The following is a 23,962-nucleotide window of genomic DNA, read 5'->3' on the forward strand; positions in this document are numbered from 1 at the left end:
TTGAAAGGTCCATACTGCAGAAAAGAATCTCTGGATTCCATGCAATCCCAGTCAAAGTTGCAGCAATATTTCCAAAGAGATAGAAGAGAGAATCCTAAAGTTTCTAGGCAGCAACAAGAGACCCTGAATAGGAAACGGAATCCTCAGGAAAATGAGCAAAGCAGGACGTGTTACACTTTCTGATTTCAACATAGAGGACGAAGCGCTAGGTACCAAAAGGGCAGAGTTTGCACCCAAAAACAGGCACACAGACCCATGCAACAGAATCGAGAGCCCAGAGAACAACTCAAACGTACATGGACAGCCCCTTTCCGATGAGGGAGGCAATAGAAGACAGTGGAGAAAGGAGAGTCTCTACAATAAATGGTGCTGGGAAGCCTGCACAGCCACATGGAACACAACGAGAGTACACCATGATGTTACACCTGGCACACACACCATCTCGAAATGGATTAAAGCCTTGAATGGCAGACTTGAAACCGTGAACCTTGTAGGAGAAGACCTATGCAGAGTTCTCTTTGCCGTCTGTCTGAGCTGTCTATTTTGAAGAAGCATGTCTGACTGGGCAAGGGCAACAAAGGAAACAAGAAACAAACGGGACCACATCAAATGCACAAGCTTCTGCACAGTGAAGGAAACCATCGACTCAATGCCAAGACAGCACAACTGGGAGAGGATGTTTGCAAACCACACATTGGACAAGGGGTGAAAAACCCAAAGATACAATCAACTCGCACAGCTCCACGAGAAAAACAACAAGAAGCCAATGAAAACATGGGCAAAAGATGGAAACAGAGATTTCTCCCAAGAAGATTGAAAGAGGGCCAAAAGGTGCCTGAAAACTTGTTCCCATCATTAAGTCTCAGGCCAATGCAAATCCAAACTGCAAGGACACAACAGCTCACTGTGGTCAGAATGGCTATAAGGAAGCAGACAGGAAACAACAAGTGTCAGAGAGGAGGTGGAGAGAAGGGAAATCTCCTGCACTGCAAGTGGGAGTGGAAACCGGTGCAGCCACTATGACAAGCGGTGTGGAACTGCCTCAGAAATTCAAGAATCCATGTCCCATATGATCCAGCTGTTCCTCTGAGGCGTGTTTGTCCAAAGAGCTCAGAAACACTACCTCATAATGAGACGTGCACCGCTGATTTCACAACAGCCTTACTCCCGTTATCCAAGACTTGAAAGCCGCCCGCCCTGGTGCCCAGCTGGGAAGAATGCATAAGGAAGATGGGCTATACCCACACAATGGCAAACCACTCAGCTGGAACAAAGGTTGCATTCCAGCCATTTGTGATACCCAGAATGGCTGTGAGGGTTTTAGGGGAAGTGAAACAAGCCCCAGGGAGAACGTCAAATACCATAGGATCTCTCTTACAAGGAGAAGAAAAAGCAAGCACTAACCAACAGGTGGCACGGGACATTTTATTGGGAGTTCCCAGATGCAGAGCGGGGTGGTGGGGGAGGGTAAACGAGATGATGAGGCACCAGTGTGCGGTGAGGGGTTGAGATTCAGCTTTAGCTGGTGAAGATGATGTAACCTACACAGAAGTCTAAACCAATGAGGATGCAAATCTGAAAGATATAGGATGTTCTAATGCAGGGTTATGGCAATAAATTCACCTAAAATCAAAAATCCAAAATGGGGTCCAGAATGACGGCATAATGCTTTTGGGGCTGAAAGCGTTTAGAGAAGGTGAACTTCCAAGGCTGGAAAATCACCTCAAAATTCTTACTGATTCTACAGAAAGGTAGACCATTCCAAATAGATGAAGAGGAATACTACCCACAGAACATGATGCGTGCTAAACCCATGAACCAAGGGAAAATGTTACCGTCCATGATGTTAATAGAAATCACCTTCACGAATAATCCCAACAAGCCCACGTTTTCCCAAGTTCAGACAAAAGGTTGGTCCAAAATAAGAATTCAGGGCCAGCTTTGTGGTGGAGTGAGTAAGTGCCCACCTTCCACTTGGGCGGCCCGGGCCTCACTGTTTCACATTACGAGTGCAGATCACTTTAGCAGTGTTAGGAAATACAGATTTCATGGTACGGTGCAGACAGAGCTCATAAATAAGTAGCAATTCTGAGGATACATTATCAATTCGCACCAGAAAAAGCTCCATGAGAATATTACAATCAATGAACGCATCTGGTACACTTCCCCAAAGTAAGAAGGAAGGAAGACATGTGACCTGCCAAAGTGGAATTGGCAGAGTGCTAGGAAATGATACGATCGTTGCGCATGAGAGGATTGCCTGGGCAACTTCAACTTGGGAGGGAGTCCAGGACTTTCTCTGGGGATGGTCCACCCACTTGGCCATGTACACAAGATATAAGAGATATAACCAAGGATAATCTTATACTGGAAAGAAACCAGTGTCTAGAGAGAATGTAGCAGCCCTTTCAAAGTTCAAGGAGAAAGTTAGAAACCGACAAGAAATCCAGAAAAAGGACGACTATCTTACCTGGAAAGGGTGAGCAGTCAGACTGGTTGAGATGGCTCTGAAACTCTGTGTGCATGGAGGTTGTCAGGACAACTTAGAATTTTCAGGTCGTTTATGACATCACGGTGAACATGTCCCCCAAGATGGCTGCATGGTTACAGTCTGAGGATTGGCCTAGGCTAGGCTATTAAAGGCAGAGATACCCAGAAACAGCTTTGACAAACAGAAAGCTGGCACAGAAACTGGAAGAGGTCAAACAGACTCTGATTCAAGGGATAAGAATGGAATCCTTGGCCAGAAGCGAGAATAGTGGGACAAGCACTGAGTGGAGAACGTTGTTATCTATTCAAGTCTATGGGGTGGCCATGCTGATTCAAGCTTGCAACTTGATTGGAAAAAAGAGGCCGGACTTGGGCCTTATCAGACCTACGTTGTCCTTCTGGCTGAAGCATAAGCCAAAGTCAAGAATGATGTCTTGAGGACATTGAAGAGAAGAATCCAGGCCTCCTTTCCCAGGCCCCTAACATTCTTTGAAGAACAGTCTTACTTTCCATAGCTCTGGCGTCATGGGGGCCTACTGGGTACATGCTAATGTGTTCCTAGAGGTGTCTTGGAAACCTTGAAGGAATGGACCCCTGTCATGCTTGGTGTATGTCTCTTTGTTTGGAAGGGCTCTACAAGTGCCCTGAAAAGCACTCTTTTCCGGAGGGCTTCATTTCTTTGTGAAGGCTGCCCTCCCAGACTACAGTGCTCAGTTTGGCTCCAACGAAATTTTCTCCCCCTACCTCTTGCCGTAGAAGGATTATTGATTATGTGTTTTGACTTCATATGTCAGGAAGTTGGCTGGAAAGTAGAACTTTACAATTCTGTTTCAAGAAAAATAAATATGCCGGGGCTGAGGATGTAAGGCAAACAAATGGCACAGCCTATAGAAATAAAGTAAGCCCGTATGTAGACGGAACCTAGGGGAACGTTCAACGATCAGGGGTCAAGTTTGAAACTTCTCAAATCCAGAAAAGAGACAGAAAAATATCTTTCCTGGAGAGAGGAATTCATCAGATTTGTCTAATTTGTCTCAGAAACATTGTGTCCGTGAAGGGGGTTGCCAGGGCCCCCGTGAACTTGGAGTGTCTGATCTCAGGATGTCCAACCAACCCAGATTACCACCTGTTCTTAGTTTTTAGTTTGACCTAGGCTAGGATAGCAAAGATTCCTACAACTGGCCGGTGAAAATTCAAAGACAACAACCAAGAATCACGAAAGCACTCACACCTCTGCCTAGAGAACATACGGTGATTAAAGAAAAACAAAATTAATCACTTGGACTGAAGGAGAACGGACTGGTAAGCATATCTAAGGGAGATAGTTGAGAAGGACCATGACGATTATACTATGGAAAAGAAAGAAAGTTCCCAGAAAATGGAAGGTGAACAGAAATCACACCTGAATAATCCACAATTAAAGATGATCTCCATCTTTAGACAGACTCTGCTTGAACGTTTGAAAGTCAGAGAAATTCACATGCCAAAAAACGGCAGCGAAGGTCAAGCCTGGACTAACTGGGAAGGGTGAGTTATGAGACTGCTCCAAGCGGGCTCTGAAGCCCTGTGTCCCTGAAGCTTGCCGGGACAGTAGAGACACGATTATGACAAATCCTCTGACATCACAGGGGACCCGAGACTCAACCTGGCCTCATCTACACAGTGCCAGAGTGCCGGACTCCTGCCCCAGCTGAGTCCAGCTTCCTGAGGGATAGACGGCGTCGGCGCAATGAGGGAAAACTAAAGGTGACGCGAGACTTGGGTTGGTGTTAGCATGTCCGACTTTACTGTGCAGAAGTGTCGTTTATATATCTTTCACGAATAGTACAGAAATGGTTCTACATATATTCTCACAGAGATAAGGAAGTAAAAAAAACGAGCACAAGAATATTTATTAGCATTTCATTCTATATAGCATAAGGTTAATGATCGTCTTCTTCACAACTAACTAGTGTTTGTTGTCTCTAAGCTAAAAGAGATAGGTACCTAGACACCCGTTGTAATTCATGGTAAAGTTAAATCAAAGAGAGAAGGTGCAGACCTCTGGACAGGACAGCTGTTTACATCCTGGGGGAGCCATCCCTGCATCCCTCAATCATTTATGCCATTAGTGTAGATGGTTAATGGGAACAAAAGGCGACTCCAGGGTATCTTATCCTCAGGGCTGTCTGCATTCTCAGTGGGCAGTTAAACATCTTTACATTTACGCTCCCTTTATGGGGTGAAAGCATTCCTTTGTCTTTTAAATTGTGGAGCTAACAGTCCCTTAAACACAGTGCCAGAGAAAGTAACATTTTGTTAGTAAAGTAAAGGGCTGAAAAGCTAAGCTAAACTATATATCTTCAAGAATAAAAAACAGAAATCAGTATAGACATAACCTTGATAGAAAGCATGCATATAATTCAGAAAACATCAGGGGTGTCGGCCGGCCATTCTTCACCTAGGGGCATCCCTGCACCCCTCGGCCCTTCTACTCATCAATTATTTATTATTTATTGCTTTTAGGAGAAAACCTCTATAGCATTTTAACAGAAAGCAGAAGGTCAAGAATAATATATAGCTACTTCTTGATCATCCAATTAACCAACAAACTTTGAAGGACGATGCATATATATTTAGACAAAGAACTGGAGGGAGAAGGAAACATTAACCAGACAGAGGCCATAAACCTAATTAGGCATCTTATCTGGGCAGGATTCCTTTCTGATTGTCTCAAATGGGACTGTGTGCTACTCCAATAATTAACTGAAAATATCTTGATAGCTACCTGCAGGTGGTCACATTCTCTTACTATATCTAAATTTCCCAGGAGGTAGTGCCTCCCAAGCAGCCACCCAAAGGAGTGAAAACTAGAGGATAAGAAAGCAAAAGGAATGAAGGTCAATTAGAAGCAGCAAAAGTTTCAGAACTATGTGAGGGGCTGGACGGTTATTCTTCACCAAGGGGCGACCCTGAAAACCTAGGCACTAATTGGCTGGACAGTGTCAAACAGCTGATGAAATGATGTAGCCACGGCCCCCACCACCAGAGTTGGGCTCAAGGTCCATTGCACTCAACAGCAGGTTGCCAATGGAACATGAAAAGGGCAGGTCGGTTGTGCAGCGGTGAGGTCTGCACCTTCTGGGTCAGTGGGCCAGGGTGGTCCGGGTGGAATCCTGGGGGTGAGCCTCCCCACCACTGTTTCAGTCATTCTGGGGCAGGCGTCCGAGGTAGTGTAGAGTCACATGGGAAGGGACGTTAGACAGGGCCAGACTTCCACAGCAAATACAGGAGCATTGCAAGGAAATGTCAGCACAGCATTGCATTTCTGCCAAAACAAAACCAATTAAAAGATGCAAAGAATAGAAAAACTGAAGCTGAAAAAAATAAAAGCAGCTTGCCAGTGAGAAGAATAAGATCTCTATGAAGAATCTTAGCAAAACAGGTGAAAGCTATGGCAATCAAAAACTAGCAAACGTTTGGGGAAAGAAATTCAAGAAGACACAAGGAGAAAGAAGGAGATTCCCGGATCTAGGAGTGGAAGCATCAACACACTGGAAACGTCCCTACCAGAGCAAGGAATCTCTGGATTCCATGCAATCCCAGTCAAAGTTGCAGCAATATTTGTCACAGAGATAGAAGAGAGAATTTTAAAGTTTCTAGCCAGCAAAAAGAGACCATGAATAGGCAAAGGAATCCTCAGGAAAACGAACAAAGCAGGACGTGCCACACTTTCTGATTTCAACATAGAGGACAAAGCGCTGGTACCAAAACAGCACAGTCTGGGCCCGGAAACAGGCACACAGACCCATGCAACAGAATCGAGAGCCCAGAGAACAACTCAAAGGTACATGGACAGCCTACTTTTGACCAGGGAACCAAAAGGAGACAGTGGAGACAGGAGAGTCTCTACCATAAGCAGTGCTGGCAAGCCTGCACAGCCACATGGAACACAATGAGAGTACACCATGATGTTACACCTGGCACACACACCACCTTGAAATGGATTAAAGCCTTCAATGCCAGACCTGAAGCCGTGAAACTAGTAGGAGAAGACCTAGGCAGAGTGCTCTCTGCCATCTGTCTGAGCCTCCTATTTGGAAGAAGCATGTCTGACTGGGAAAGGGCAACAAAGGAAACAAGAAACAAATGAGACCACGTCAAATGCAGATGCTTCTGCCCACTCAAGGAATCCATCGACTGAATGCAAAGATAGCACAACAACTGGGAGAGGATGTTTGCAAACCACACATCGGACAAGGGGTGCAAAGCCCAAAGATACAATTAACTTACACGTCTCCACAAGAAAAACAACAAGAAGCCAATGAAAACCTGGGCAAAAGATGGAAACAGAGATTTCTCCCAAGAAGATCAAAAGCTGGCCAACACGTGTATGAAAACTTGGCCACCATCATTAAGTCTCAGGCCAATGCAAATCCAAATGCAAGGACACAGCAGGTCGCTGTGGTCAGAATGGGTAATAGGAAGCAGACAGGAAACAAGTGTCAGAGAGGAGGTGGAGAGAAGGGAAGCCTCCTGCACTGCTGGTGGGATTGGAAACCGGTACAGCCACTACGGCAAGCTGTGTGTCACTGCCTCAGAAACTTAAGAATCCATGTCCCATATGATCCAGCTGTTCCTCTGAGGCGTGTTGATCCAAAGAACTCGGAAACACTATTGCATAAAGACATGTGCACCGCTCAGTTCACCACAGCCTTGCTCCCGCTATCCAAGACTTGGATTCCACCCTGGTGCCCAGCAAGGGACGAATGCAGAAGGAAGGTGGGCTATAGCCACACAATGGCATACCACTCAGATGGAGCAAAGGACGCAATCCAGTCATTTGTGACCACCAGAATGGCTGTGAGGGTTTTAGGGAAGTGAAACAAGCCCCAGGGAGAAAGTCAAATACCGTAGGATCTCACTTAAGAGTAGAAGAAAAAACAAGCATGAACCAACAGGTGGCACGGGACATTTGATGTGGGGTTCCAAGAGGCAAAGCGGTGAGGTGGGGCAGGGTGAAAGAGATGATGAGGCACAAGCGTGTGGTGATGGCTTTTGATTAGGCTTACGCTGGTGAAGATGATGTAAGCTACACAGAAGTTGGAATCGATGAGGATGCAAATCGGAAAGATATAGGATGTTGTAATGCAGAGTTATGGCAATAAATTCACCAAAAATCAAAAATCCAAAAAGGGGTCCAGAATGACTGCATAAAGCTTTGGGAGCAGAAAGAGATTAGAGAAGGTGAACTTCCAAGGCTGGAAAATCACCTCCAAATGCTTACTGATGCTACAGAAAGGTAGACCATTCCAAATAGATGAAGAGGAATACTACCCACAGAACATGCTGCCTGCTAAACCCATGAACCAAGGGAAAATGTTACCGTCCATGATGTTACTACTAATCACCTTCACGAATAATCCAAACAGGCCCACGTCTTCCCAAGTTCAGGCAAAAGGTTGGTCCAAAAGTACAATTCAGGGCCTGCCCTGTGGTGGAGCAGGTAAGTGCCCACAATCCGCTTGGGCGGCCGGGCCTCACTGCTTCACATCACGGGTGCAGATCACATTTGCTGTGTTAGGAAATATAGATTTCATGGTACGGTGTGGACAGAGATCATAAATAAGTAGCAACTGTGAGGATACTTTATCTATACGCACCAGAAAAAGAACCATGAGAATATTACAATCTGCAAACGCATCAGGTACACTTCCCCAAAGGAAGAAGGAAGGAAATCATGTGACCTGCTAAGGTGGAGTTGGCAGAGTGCTAGGAGATGACACGATCATTGTGCATCAGAGGATTTCCTGGGCAACATCAACTTGGGAGGGAGTCCAGGACTTTCTCTGTTGAAAGGCCACCCACTTGGCCATCTAATCAAAATATAAGAGATACAACCCAGGATAATCTTACAGGAAAGAAACCAGTGTCTAGACACAATGTAGCTGGCATTTCACTGTTCGAGGAGAAAGTTAGAAACTGACAAGAAATAAAAAAGTGAGAGATACCCAGATACAGGGCTGAGGTTGTAAGGCAAACAAATATCACAGCCTACAGAAGTAAGGTAAGTCCGTATCTAGACGGAATCAAGGGAACGTTCAAGAATCGGGGGACAAGTTCCAATCTTCACAAATACAGAAAAGAGACAGAAAAAAATCTTTCCTGGAGAGAGGAATTCATCAGATTTGTCTAATTTGTCTCGGAAACATTGTGTCCGTGAAGGGGGTGGCCAGGACCTACTAGAATTTGGAGTTTCTGATCTCAGGATGTCACAGCAACCCAGATGACCACGTGTTCTCAGTGCTTAGTTTGACCTAGGCTAGGATAGCAAAGATTCCTACAAGTGACCGGTGCAAATTTAAAGACAACAACCAAGAGTCACAATAGCACTGACACTTCGAGCCATTTGTGACCACCAGAATGGCTGTGAGGGTTTTAGGGGAAGGGAAACATGCCCCAGGGAGAAAGTCAAATACCATAGGATGTCACTGACTAGGAGAAGAAAAAACAAGCACTAGCCAACTGGTGGCACGGGACATTTGATTGGTAGCTAGGAAGCCTGCACATCCACATGGAACACAACGAGAGTACTTTCTGATTTCAACATATAGGATGAAGCACTAGGTACTGAAATGGCACAATCTGGGACTCCTGTATTTGACGGGGAAGTCTGGCCCTGTGTAACGTCCCATCCCATCTGCCTCTACACTACCCAGGAAGCCTGCCCCAGAAGGACTGAGCAGTGGTGAGGAGGCTCAACCCTAGGAATCCACGAGGCCCACCCCGGGCAACCAACCCTTAAGCTGCGGACCTCACCGCTGCAACATCGGACGGCCCCTTTCATGTTCCATTGGCAACCTGCAATTGAGTGCAATGGGACTTGAATATGCTACTTGAGCCCAACACTGGCACTGTGTAGATGTGGCCAGGTTTTTTTTCGGGTCCACTGTGATGTCAGTGATTTTGTCAGAATTGTGTCTCTGCTGTCCAGGCAAGCTTCATGGGCACACGGTTTCAGAGCCTGCTTGGAGCAGTCTCATAACTCACCGTTCCCACTTAGCCCAGGCTTGACCTACACCACCGTTTTTTGGCTTGTGAATTTCTCTGACTTTCAAACGTTCAAGCAGAGTCTATCTAAAGACTGACATCATCTTTCATTGTGGATTCTTCAGGTGTGATTTTTGTTCGCCTTCCATTTTCTGGGACCTGTTTTTCTTTTCCATAGTATAATCGTCATGGTCTTTCTAAGCTATCTCCCTTAAACATGCTTATCAGTCCGTTCTCCTTCATTCCAAGTGATTAATCTTGCATTTCTATAATCACTGTATGTTCTCTAGGCCGAGGCGTGAGTGCTTTGGTGACTCTTGGTTGTTGTCTTTGAATTTTCACAGGTCAGTTGTAGGAATCTTTAGTACCCTAGCCTACGTCAAACTAAGCACTGAGAACACGTGGTCATCTGGGTTGGTTTGACATCCTGAGATCAGAAACTCCAAATTCGAGGTGGTCCTGGCAACCCCCTTCAAGGACACAATGTTTCCGAGACAAATTAGACAAATTGGATGAATTCCTCTCACCAGGAAAGATATTTTACTGTCTCTTTTCTGGATTTGAGAAATTTCGAACTTGACCCCTGATCCTTGAACTTTCCCCTAGATTCCGTCTAGATACGGGCTTACTTTATTTCTATAGGCTGTGCCATTTGTTTGCCTTACATCCTCAGCCCTGGCCTGTTTATTTTTCTCGAAACAGAATTGTAATGTTCTAATTTTCAGCCCACATCCTTACATATGGTGTCAAAACACATAATCAATAATCCTTCTCCAGCAAGAGGTATGGGGAGAGAATGTCATTGGAGCTAAACTGAGCACTCTAGCCTGGGAGGGCACCCTTCACAAAGGAACAAAGCCCTCTGGAAAAGGGTGCTTTTCAGCACCCTTGTAGAGCCCTTCCACTCAAAGAGACATGCCCCAAGCGTGACAGGGTTCCATTCCTTCAAGGCTTCCAAGACATCTCTTGGGACACATTTGCATGTACCCAGTGGGCCCACGTGATGCCACAGCTATGGAAACTGAGACTGATCATCAAAGAATTTTAGGGGTCTAGGAAAGGAGGCCTCGATTCTTCTCTTCAATGTCCTCAATACATCATTCTTGACTTTGCATTATGCTTAAGGCACAAGGACACTGTAGGTCTGATGAGCCCCAAGTCCAGCCTCTTGTTTCCATTCAAGTTTCAAGCTTGAATCAGCATGGCTTCCCCATTGACTTGAATAGATGACAATGTTCTCCTCTCAGTGCTTGTCCCTCTATTCTCTCTTCTTGCCAAGGATTCCTTTCTTATCCCTTGAATCAGAGTCCGTTTTATCTCTTCCAGTTTCCGTGCCCACTTCCGTTTGTCAAAGCTGTTTCTGGCTCTCTCTCCTTTTATAGCCTAGCATAGGCCAATCCTCACACTGTAACCATGCGGCCATCTTGGGGGACAGGTTCACTGTGATGTCACAAACAACCTCAAAATTCGAAGTTGTCCTGACAACCTCCATGCACACAGAGTTTCAGAGCCATCTCAGACCAGTCTGACTCCTCACCCTTTCCAGGTTGGATAGTTGTCCTTTTTCTGGATTTTTTCTCAGTTTCTAACTTTCTCCTCGAACTTTGAAAGGCCTGCTACATTCTCTCTAGACACTGGTTTCTTTCCTGTAAGATTATCCTGGGTTGTATCTCTATATTTCATGTAGATGCCCAAGTAGGTGGACGTTCCCCAGAGAAAGTCCTGGACACCCTCCCAAGTTGAAGTTGCCCAGGCAATCCTCTGATGCCCAATGATCATGTCATCTCCTAGCACTCTGCCAATTCCACCTTGGCAGGTCACATGTTTTCCTTGCTTCTTCCTTTGGGGAAGTGTAAAAGATGCGTTCATAGATTGTAATAGTCTCATGGTTCTTTTTGTGGTGCGTATTGTTAACGTATCCTCACAATTGCTACTTATTTATGATCTCTGTCCACACCGTACCATGTAATCTATATTTCCTAACACAGCTAATGTGATGTGCACCCGTGATGTGAAACAGTGAGGCATGGGCCACGGAAGAGTAAGTGGGCACCTACCTGCTCCACCACAGGGATGGCCCTGAATTGTACTTTTGGACCAAGCTTCTGCCTGGACTTGCGAAGAGGTGGGCCTGTTTTGATTATTTGTGAAGGTGATTAGGAGTAACGTCATGGACAGTAACCTTTTCCCGTGGTTCATGGGTTTAGCATGGATCATGATCTCTGGGTAGTATTCCTCATCTATTTGGAATGGTCTACCTTTCTGTAGCATGAGTAAGCATTTTGAGGTGATTTTCCATCCTTGGAAGTGCACCTTCTCTAATCTCTTTCAGCCCCCAAAGCTTTAGGCCGTCATTCTGGATCCCTTTTTGGATTTTTGATTTTTGGTGAATTTATTGCAAAAACCTGCATTAGGGCATCCTATATCTTTCAGATTTGCATCCTCATCGATTTAGACTTCTGTGTATGTCACATCATCTTCACCAGCATAAACCTAATCACACGCCCTCACCAAACACTTTTGGCTAATCATCTCTTTCACCCTCACCCACCGCCCTGCTTTGACTCTAGGAACCCGCAATCAAATGTCCAGTGCCACCTGTTTTTTACTGCTTGCTTTTTCTTCACCAGGTCAGTGAGATCCTACGGTATTTGACTTTCTCCCTGGGGCTTGTTTCACTTCCTCTAAAGCCCTCACAGCCATTCTGGTGGTCACAAATGGCTGGATTACATCCTTTGTTCCGGCTGACTGGTATGCCATTGTGTGGCTATAGCCCACCTTCCTTCTGCATTCGTCCCTTGCTGGACACCAGGGCAGCTTCCAAGTCTTGGATAGCGGGAGTAAGGCTATGGTGAACTGAGCGGTGCACATGTCTTTATGCAATAGTGATTCCAGGTTCTTTGGATCAACACTCTGCAGAGGAATAGCTGGATCATATAAGACATGGATTCTTAAATTTCTGAGGCAGTTCCACACCGCTTGGCGTAGTGGCTGCACCGGTCTACACTCCCACTGGCAGTGCAGGAGGCTTCCCTTCTCTCCACCTCCTCTCTGACACTTGTTGTTTCCTGTCTGCTTCCTTATAGCCATTCTGACTCCTTTGACCTGCTGTGTCCTTGCAGTTTAGATTTTCATTTTCCTGAGACTTAATGATGGTGAACAAGTTTTCATGCACCTGTTGTCTGTCTTTCGATCTTCTTGAGAGAGATCTCTGTTTCCATCTTTTGCCCAGGTTTTCATTGGCTTGTTGTTTTGTTTCTTGTGGAGACGTGTAAGTTAATTGTATCTTTGGGCTTTTCACCCCTTGTCTGATGATTGCTTTGCAAACATCCTCCTTCAGTTGTTGTGCTGTCTTTGCATTGAGTCGGTTTCCTTGACTGGGCAGGAGCGTGTGCATTTGATGTCATCCCATTAGTTTCTTGTTTCCTTTGTTCCCCTTGCCCTGTCAAACATGCTTCTTCGCAATAAGTGGCTCACATAGATGGCAAAGAGCACTCTGCCTAGGTCTTCTCCTACCAGTTTCTTGGCTTCCAAGTGTGCCATTCAAGACTTTAATCCATTTTGAGGTGGTGTGAGTGCCAGGTGTAACATCATGGTGTACTGTCGTTGTGTTCCATGTGGCTGTGCAGGCTTCCCAGCACCGTTTATTGTAGAGACTCTCCTTTCTCCACTGTCTCCTCTTGGCTCCCTGGTTGAATATGGACTATCCATGTACGTTTGAGTTGGGCTCTGGGCTCTCGATTCTGTTGCAGGGGTCTGTCTGCCTGTTTCAGGACCCAGACTGTGCCGTTTCGGTACCTAGCGCTTCATCCTATATGTTGAAATCAGAAAGTTTGATATGTCATGCTTTGTTCATTTTCCTGAGGATTCCCTGGCCTATGCAGTGTCTCTTGTTGCTGGCTAGAAACTTACGGATTCTCTCTTCTATCTGTGTGGGAAATATTGCTGCAACGTTGACTGTCATTGCATGGAATCCACAGATTCCTTTCTCCGGTATGGACCTTTCAAGTGTGTTAATTCTTCCATTCCTACATGCCGGAATATCCTTCTTTTTCCTTGTGTCTTCTTGAATTTCTTTCCCCAAATGTTTTTGGGTTTTCAATGGCCATAGCTTTCACCAGTTATGCTATAGTTCTTCAGAGAGATCTTCTTCTTCGTACTGGCAAGCTCTTGTTTGTTTGTTTGTTTGTTTTTAGCTTCAGTTTTTCTATTCTTTGCAACATTTAATTGGTTTTGTTTTGGCAGAAGTGCAATGCTGTGCTCACATCTGCTGGCAATTCTCCTGTACTTGCTGTGGAAGTCTGGCCCTGTCTTATGTCCCTTCCCATCTGACTCTACACTACCTCGGACACCTGCCCCAGAATGACGGAAGCAGTGGTGAGGAGTCTCACCCCCAGACTTCCACCCGGCCCACACTGGGCCACTGATCCAGAAGGTGCAGAACTCACTGCAGCAACACGGTCTGGCCCCTTTCATGTTCCCTGGGCCACCTGCTGTTGAGTGCAATGGGACTTGAATATGTTACTTGAGCGCCACTCTGGCACTGTGTAGATGAGGCCAAGTTGTCTTTCGGGTCCAATGTGATGTCAGAGGATTTGTCATAATTGTGTCTCTGCTGTCCCGTCATGCTTCATGGACACAGGGTTTCAGAGCCCACTTGGTGCAGTCTCATAACTCACCCTTCCAAGTTAGCCCAGGTTTGACCTTCGTTGCCCTTTTTTGGCTTGTGAATTTCTCTGAATTTCAAACGTTCAAGCAGAGTCTGTCTAAAGATGGACATCATCATTCATTATGGATTATTCAGGTGTGATTTCTGTTCACCTTCCATTTGCTGGGTTCTTTTTTTCTTTTACATAGTATGCTCGTCATGGTCTTCCTCAGCTATCTCCCTTAGATGTGCTTCGCAGTCCGTTCTCCTTCATTCCAAGTGATTAATTTTGTATTTCTTTAATCATGGTATGTTCTCTGGGCCGAGGTTGTGAGTGCTTTTGTGACTTTAGGCTGTTGTCTTTGAATTGCACTGGTCACTGTAGGAATCTTTGCTATCCTAGCCTAGATCAAACTTAGCACTGAGAACACATGATCATCTGGGTTGGTTTGACATCCTGAGATCAGAATCTCCAAATTCGAGGTGGACCTGCAACCCCCTTCAGGGACAAAATGTTTCCGAGACAAATTAGACAAATCTGATGAATTCCTCTCTCCAGGAAAGATATTTTTCTGTCTCCTTTCCGGATTTGCGAAGTTTGGAACCTGACCACTGATCCTTGAACGTTCCCCTAGATTCTGCCTAGATACGGGATTACTTAATTTCTATAGGCTGTGCCATTTGTTTGCCTTACATCCTCAGCCCTGGCCTGTTTATTTTTCTGAAACAGAATTGTAAAGTTCTAACGTTCAGCCAACTTCCTTGCAGATGGTGTCAAAACACATAGTCAATAATCCTGCTACAGCAAGAGGTAGGGGGAGAGAATTTCATTGGAGGGAAACTGAGCACTCTAGACTGGGAGGGCAGCCTTCACAAAGGAACGAAGGCCTCTGGAAAAGGGTGCTTTTCAGCACACTTGTAGAGCACTTCCAAAAAAAGAGACATACCCCAAGCATGACAGGGGTCCATTCCCTCAAGTCTTCCAAGACATTTCTTGGGACACATTAGCATGTACCCAGTGGGGCCTGTGGCGCCAGAGATATGGAAAGTGAGACTGATCTTCAAAGAATCCTAGGGGCCTAAGAAAGTAGACATCGATTCTTGTCTTCAATGTCTTCAAGACATCATTCTTGACTTTGGATTATGCTTAAGGCAGAAGTACAACCTAGGTCTGAAAAGGCCCAAGTGCAGGCTCTTGTTTCCAATCAAGTTGCAAGCCTGAATCAGCACGTCCTCCCTTACACTTGAATAGATGTCAATGTTCTGCTCTCAGTGCTTGTCCCTCCATTCTCGCTTCTTTCCAAGGATTCCTTTCTTATCCCTTGAATCAGAGTCAGTTTGATCTCTTCTACTTTCTATGGCCTCTTTCCGTTTGTCAAAGCTATTTCTGGGTATCTCTCCCTTTAATAGCCTATCCTAGGCCAATCCTCAGTCTGTAACCGTGCGGCCATCTTGGGGGACATGTTCACCATGATGTCATAAATGACCTCAAAATTCTAAGTTGTCCTGACAACCTCCATTCACATAGAGTTTCAGAGCCATCTCAGACCAGTGTGACTCCTCACCTTTACCAGGCAGGATACTTTTTCTTTTTCTGGATTTCTTGTCGTTTTCTAACTTTATCCTCAAACTTTGAAAGGCCTGCTACATTCTCTCTAGACACTGGTTTGTTTCCTGTAAGATTATCCTGGCTTTTATCTCTTATATCTTGGGTAGATGGCAAAGTGGGTGGACCTTCCCCAGAGAAAGTCATGGACTGCCTCCCAAGTTGAAGTTCCCAGGCAATCTTCTGATGTTCAATGATTGCGTCTTCTCCTAGCACTCTGCCAATTCCACCTTGGCAGGTCACATGTTTTCCTTCCTTCTTCCTTGGCGAAGTGTACCAGATGCGCTCATATATTGTAATAGTCTCATAGTTCTTTTTCTGGGGATTCTTGATAAGGTATCCATACAATTGACACTTATTTATGATCCCTGTCCGCACTGTACCATGACATCTATATTTCCTAACACTGCTAGTGTGATCTGCACCCGTGATGTGAAACAGAGAGGCCTGGGCCGCCCAAGCGAAACATGGACACTTACCCGCTCCACCACAGGGCAGGCCCTGAATTGTACTTTTGGACCAACCTTTTGCCTGAACTTGGGAAGACGTTGGCCTGTTTGGATTACTCGTGAAGGTGGTTAGTAGCAACATCATGGACTGTAAGATTTACCGTTGGTTCATGGTTTTGGGACTGATCATGTTCTCTTGGTAGTATTCCTCTTCACCTAACCCAATGGTCTACATTACTGTAGCATCCGTAAGCATTTTGAGGTGATTTTCCATCCTTGGAAGTTCACCTTCTCTAATCTCTTTCAGCCCCCAAAGCTTTATGCCGTCATTCTGTACCACTTTTTGGATTTTTGATTTTTGGTGAATTTATTGCCATAACCCTGCATTAGAACATCCTATATCTTTCAGATTTGCATCCTTATCTATTTAGACTTCTGTGTACATTACATCATCTTCACCAGCAGAAGCCTAATCACAGGCCCTCACCACACACTTGTGCCTCATCATCTCTTTCTCCCTCCCTCACTGCCTCACTTTGCCTCTGGGAACCCCCAATCAAATGTCCCGTGCCACCTGTTGGTTAGTGCTTGTTTATTCTTCTCCTTGTAAGTGAGATCCTACGGTTTTTGACTCTCAACCTGGGGCTTGTTTCCCTTCCCCTAAAACCCTCACAGCCATTCTGGTGATCAAAATGGCTGTATTGCATCCTTTGTCCCGGCTGAGTGGTATACCATTGTGTGGCTATAGACCATCCTTCTGCATTCGTCCCTTGCTAAGCACCAGGGCGGCTTCCAAGTCTTGGCTAGTGGGAGTAAGGCTGTGCTGAACTCGGCAGTGTACATGTCTTTATGCAATAGTGTTTCCAGGATCTTTAGATCAACTCACCGCAGAGGAATATCTGGATCATATGGGACAAGGATTCTTAAATTTCTGAGGCAGTTCCACACTGCTTGGTGTAGTGGCTGCACCGGTTTCCACTCCCACCAGCAGTGCAGTAGTCTTCCCTTCTCTCCACCTCCTCGCTGCCACTTGTTTCCTGTCTGCTTCCTTATAGCCATTCTGACCACAGTGAGCTGCTGTGCCCTTGCAGTTTGCATTTGCATTGGCCTGAGACTTAATGATGGTGAACAAATATTCATGCACCTGTTGGCCCTCTTTCGATCTTCTTGGGAGAAATCTGTGTTTCCATCTTTTGCCCAGGTTTTAATTGGCTTTTTGTTTTGTTTCTTGTGGAGAGGTGCGAGTTGATTGTATGTTTGGGCTTTTCACCCCTTGTCCGATGTGTGGTTTGCAAACATCGTCTCCCAGTTGTTGTGCTGTCTTTGCATTGAGTCGTTGGTTTCCTTGATTGGGCAGAAGCTTGTGCATTTGATGTGGTCCCATTTGTTTCTTGTTTCCTTTGTTGCCCTTGCCCAGTCGGACTTGCTTCTTCCAAATAGGTGGCTCAGACAGATTGCAAAGAGCACTCTGCCTAGGTCTTCTCCTACAAGGTTCATGGTTTCAAGTCTGCCATTCAAGGCTTTAATCGATTTCCAGAATGTATGTGAGACAGGTGTAACATCATGGTGTACTCTCGTTGTGCTCCATGTGGCTGTGCAGGCTTGCCAGCACCGTTGATTGTAGAGACTCTCCTTTCTCCACTGTCTCCTAGTGGATCCCTGGTCGAAAATTGGATGTCCATGTAAGCTTGAGTTGGGCTCGGGGCTCTCAATTCAGTTGCATGTGTCTGTGTGCCTGTTTTAGGGCCCAGACTGTGCCGTTTTGGAACCTAGCACTTCGTCCTTTATGTTGAAAGCATAAAGTGTGACACGTCCTGCTTAGTTCGTTTTCCTGAGGATTCCTTTGCCTATTCAGGGTCACTTGTTGCTGGCTAGAAACTTTCGGGTTCTGTGTTGTATCTCTGTGCCAAATATTGCTGCAACATTGAATGGGATTGCATGGAATCCAGAGATTCCTTTCTCTGGTATGGACGTTTCAAGTGTGTTAATGCTTCCATTCCTAGATCCAGGAATATCCTTCTTTCCCCTTGTTTCTTCTTGAATTTCTTTCCCAAACGTTTCCTAGTTGTTGATTGACATAGCTTTCCCCTGTTTTGCTAAGGTTCTTCATAGAGATCTTAGTCTTCTCACTGGCAAGCTGGTTTTTATTTTTTTATCTTCAGTTTTTTTATACTTCACAACGTTTAATTGGTTTTATTTTGGCAGAACTGCCTCACAGAGCTCACATCTGCTGGCAATGCTCCTGTATTTGCTGTGGAAGTCTGGCCCTGTCTAATGTCACTTTCCATCTGCCTCTAGACTACCTCGGATGCCGGCCCCAGAATGACTGAAGCAGTGGTGAGCAGGCACACCGTGTTGGTCCACGTGCACCACGTCAGGCCACCGACCCAGAAGGTGCGGACCTCACCGCTGCACCACCGGCTGGCCCCTTTAATGTTCCATTGGCAACCTGCAGTTGAGTGGAATGGGACTTGAATATGCTACTTGAGCCCAACTCTGGCACTGTGTAGATGAGGCCAGGTTGTTGTTCGGGTCCACTGTGATGTCAGAGGATTTGTCATAATCGTGTCTCTGCTGTCCCTGCATGATTCATGGACACACCATTTCAGAGCCCGCTTGGAGCAGTCTCATAACTCACCCTTCCCATTTAGCCCAGGCTTGACCTTCGCTGCCCTTTTTTGGCTTGTGAATTTCTATGACTTTCAAACGTTCAAGCAGAGTCCGTCTAAAGACTGACATCATCTTTCATTGTAGATTATCAAGGTGTGATTTCTGTTCGCCTTCCATTTTCTGGGAGCTTTGTTTCTTTTCCATAGTATAATCGTCATGGTATTTCTCAGCTATCTCCCTTAGACATGCTTATCACTCCGTTCTCCTTCATTCCCGGTGATTAATTTTGTATTTCTTGAATCACCGTATGTTCTCTAGGCCGAGGTGTGAATGCTTTCGTGACTCTTGGTTGTTGTCTTGGTATTTGCACCGGTCACTTGAAGGAGTCTTTGCTATCCTAGCCTAGGTCAAACTCGCACTGAGAACACGTGGTCATCTGGGTTGGTTTGACATCCTGAGATCAGAAACTGCAAATTCGAGGTGGTCCTGGCAACCCCCTTCACGGACACAATGTTTCCGAGACAAATTAGACAAATCTGATGAATTCCTCTCTCCAGGAAAGATATTTTTCTGTCTGTTTTTTGGATTGGGAAGTTTCAAACTTGACCCCTGATCATTGAATGTTCCCCTAGATTCCGTCAAGATACGGGCTTAACTTATTTCTGTAGGCTGTGCCATTTGTTTGCCTTACATCCTCAGCCCTGGCCTGTTTATTTTTCTTGAAACAGAATTCTAATATCTAATTTTTAAGAAATTTCCTTACATATGGTGTCAAAACAAATAATCAATAATCCTTGTACAGCAAGAGGTCGGGGGAGAGAATTTCATTGGGGGCAAACTGAGCACACTAGCCTGGGAGGGCAGCCTTCACAAAGGAACGAAGCCCTCTGGAAAAGGGTGCTTTTCAGCACACTTGTAGAGCACTTCCAAAGAGGCTTCGTTCCTTCGTGAAGGCTGCCCTCCCAGGCTAGTGTGCTCAGTTTGCCCCCAATGAAATTCTCTCCCCCTACCTCTTGCCATAGAAGGATAGTTGATTATGTGTTTTGACACCATATCTAAGGAAGTGGGCTGAAAATAAGAACATTAGAATTCTGTTTCAAGAAAAATAAACAGGCCAGGGCTGAGGATGTAAGGCAAACAAATGGCACAGCCTATAGAAATAAAGTAAGCCCGTATCTAGACGGAATCTAGGGGAACGTTCCAGGATCAGGGGTGAAGTTCGAAACTTCCCAGATCCGGAAAGGAGACAGAAAAATATCTTTCCTGGAGAGAGCAATTCATCAGATTTGTCTAATTTGTCTTGGAAACATTGTGTCCGTGAAGGGGGATGCCAGGACCACCTCGAATTTGGAGTTTCTGCTCTCACGATGTCAAACCAACCCAGATGACCACGTGTTCTAAGTGCTTAGTTTGACCTGGGCTAGGACAGCAAAGACTCCTTCAAGTGACTGGTGCAAACTCAAAGACAACATCCAAGAGTCATGAAAGCACTCACACCTCGGCCTAGAGAACATACGGTGATTCAAGAAATGCAAAATTAATCACTTGGAATGAAGGGGAATGGACTGATAAGCATGTCTGAGGGGGATAGCTGAGAAATACCATGACGATTACACTATGGAAAAGAGAATAACGTCCCAGAAAATGGAAGGCGAACAGAAATCACCCCTGGATAATCCACAATGAAAGATGATGTCCGTCTTTAGACAGACTCTGCTGGAACGTTTGAAAGGCAGAGAAATTCACAAGCCAAAAGACGGCAGCGAAGGTCAAGCCTGGGCTAAGTGGGAAGGGTGAGTTATGAGGCTACTCCAAGCGGGCCATGAAACCGTGTGTCCATGAAGCTTGCCGGGACAGCAGAGACACGATTATGACAAATCCTCTGACATCACAGTGGACCCGAACAACAACCTGGCCTCATCTACACAGTGCCAGAGTTGGGCTCAAGTAGCATATTCAAGTCCCATTGCCCTCAACTGCAGGTTGCCAATGGAACATGAAAGGGGCCGGCCGGTGGTGCAGCGGTGAGGTCCGCACCTTCTGGGTCGGTGGCCCGGGGTGGGCCGGGTGGACCCTCGGGTGAGCCTGCTCACCACTGCTTCAGGCATTCTGGGGCAGGCGTCCGAGGTAGTGTAGAGGCAGATGGGAAGGGACGTTAGACAGGGCCAGACTTCTACAGCAAATACAGGAGCATTGCCAGCAGATGTGAGCTCAGCGATGCACTTCTGCCAAAACAAAACCGATTCAAAGTTGCAAAGAATAGAAAAACAAGCTGAAATGACAAAAGGAAAAACTGCATGCCAGTGAGAAGGATAAGATCTCTAGGAAGAAACTTAGCAAAACAGGTGAAAGCCATGTCAATGGAAAACTAACAAACGTTGGGGGAAAGAAATTCAAGAAGACACAAGGAGAAAGAAGTAGACTCCAGGATCTAGGAATGGAAGCATCAACACACTTGAAACGTCCATACCAGAGAAAGGAATCTCTGAATTCCATGCAATCCCTGTCAAAGTTGCAGCAATGTTTCCCACAGAGACAGAAGAGGGAATGCTAAAGTTTCTAGCCAGCAACAAGTGACCCCGACTAGGCAAAGGAATCCTCAGGAAAACGAAAAAAGCAGGACGTGGCACACTTTCCGATTTCAACATATAGGACGAAGCACTAGGTACCGAGACGGCACAGTCTGGGCCCAAAAACAGGCACACAGACCCATGCAACAGAATCGAGAACCCAGAACCCAACTCAAACGTACATGGACAGCCCATTTTCGACCAGGGACCCAAGAGGAGACAGTGGAGAAAGGAGAGTCTCTACCATAAATGGTGCTGGGAAGCCTGCACAGCCACATGGAACACAACGAGAGTACACCATGATGTTACACCTGGCACACACACCACCTGAAATGGATTAAAGCCTTGAATGGCAGACTTGAAACCGTGAACCTTGTAGGAGAAGACCTAGGCACACTGCTCTTTGCCATCTGTCTGAGCCGCCTGTTTGGAAGAAGCAAGTCCGACTGGGCCAGGGCAACCAAGCCAACAAGAAACCAACGGGACCACGTCAAATGCGGACGCTTCTGCCCAGTGAAGGAAACCATCGACTGAATGCAAAGATAGCACAACGACTGGGGGAGGTTGTTTGCAAACCACACATCGGACAAGGGGTGAAAAGCCCAAAGATGCAATCAACTCGCACGTCTCCACAAGAAAAACAAGAAGCCAATGAAAACCTGGGCAAAAGATGGAAACAGAGATTTCTGCCAAGAAGATCGAAAGAGGGCCAACGGGTGCATGAACACTTGTTCACCGTCATTAAGTCTCAGGCCAATGCAAATGCAAACTGCAAGGGCACAGCAGCTCACTGTGGTCAGAATGGCTATAAGGAAGCAGACAGGAAGCAACAAGTGTCAGAGAGGAGGTGGAGAGAAGGGAAGCCTCCTGCACCGTTGGTGGGAGTGCAGACCGGTGCAGCCACTATGCCAAGCGGTGTGGAACTGCCTCAGAACTTCAAGAATCCATGTCCCATATGATCCAGCTATTCCTCTGCGGCGTGCTGATCCACAGAACTCGGAAACACTACTGCATAGTGTTCAAGCAGAATCTGTCTAAAGACTGACGTCTATCACTGTGGACTATTCACTTGTGATTTCTGTTGGCCTTCCATTCGACAGGACCTTATTTTCTTTTCCATAGTCCAATCGTCATGGTCTTTCTGAGGTATCTCCCTTTGGTATGCTTATCAGTGCGTTCTCCTTCATTCCAAGTTATGAATTTTGCATTTCTTTAATCACCTTAGGTTCTGTAGGCAGAAGTGTGAGTCCTTTCGTGATTGTTGGGTGTTGTCTTGGAATTTCTATAGGTCACTTGTAGGAATCTTTGCTATCCTCGTCTAGTTGACACTGAGCCCTGAGAACTCGTGGTCGTCTTGGCTGGTTTGACATTCTGAGATCAGAAACTCCAGATTCGTGGGGGTCCTGGCAACCGCCTTCATGGACATTATGTTTCTGAGACAAGTTAGCAAAATCTGATGAACTCCTCTCTCCAGGTAACAGATTTTTCTGTCTCTTTTCTGGATTGGGTAATTTCGAACTTCACCCCTGATCCTTGGGAGCTCCACCAGATTAGGTCTAGATACTGGCTTACTTTATTTCCACAGGGTTTTCTATTGGTTTGACTTACATCTTCAGCTCTGGCATGTGTGGTTTTCTTTAAATATAATGGTAGTGTTCTAATTTTCAGCCAACCCCCTTCTATATGGTGTCAAAACACAGAGTCAGTACTCTTTCTACGGCAAGAGATAATGGGAGAGAATTTCTACTAATTACCATCACGAATAACCAAAGCAGGCCAACATCATCCCTAGTTCAGGCAAAAGTTTGATCCAAAAGTCCATTTCAGTGCCGGCCCTGTGGTGTACTGGGTATGTGCCCACGTTCCGCCTGGGCAGCCAGGGCTTCATTGGTTAGCACCATGGGTGTGGATCAGATTAGTAGCATTAGCAAATATAGATTTCACGGTATGGTGCAGACAGACATCCTAAAGAAATATAAATTTTGAAGAGACGTTATGAGTACACACCAGAAAAAGAACCATGGGAATATTACAAACTATGAACGCATCAGGAACACTTCCCCAAATAATGAAGGAAGGAAAACATGTGACCTGCCAAAGTGGAATTGTCAGACTGCTAGGAGATGACATGATCATTGCGCATCAGAGGATTGCCTGGGAAAAGTCATCTTGGGAGGGCCTCCCTGACTTTCTCTTGGGAAAGTCCACCCATTTGGCCTCATCCACAAAAGATAAGAGAGAAAACCCAGATTAATCCAAAAGGAAAGTAACCAGTGTCTAGAGGGAAGGTAGCAGACCTTTTCACGTTCGAGGAGAAAGTTAGAAACAGACAAGAAATACATAACAACGAAAACTATCCTACCTGGAAAGGGGGAGTAATCAGACTGGGATGAGATGGCTCTGAAGAACTGTGTGCATGGAGGTCATCAGGACAACTTCGAATTCTGAGGGTGTTTATGACATCACGGTGAACATGTCACCCAAGATGGCCACAGGTTTCCAGCCCGAGGATTGACATAGGCTAGGATATTCAAGTGAGGGATACTCAGAAACAGCTTTT

The sequence above is a fragment of the Equus asinus genome, chromosome 26, assembly GCF_041296235.1.
Source record: "Equus asinus isolate D_3611 breed Donkey chromosome 26, EquAss-T2T_v2, whole genome shotgun sequence".
NCBI lineage: Eukaryota > Metazoa > Chordata > Mammalia > Perissodactyla > Equidae > Equus > Equus asinus.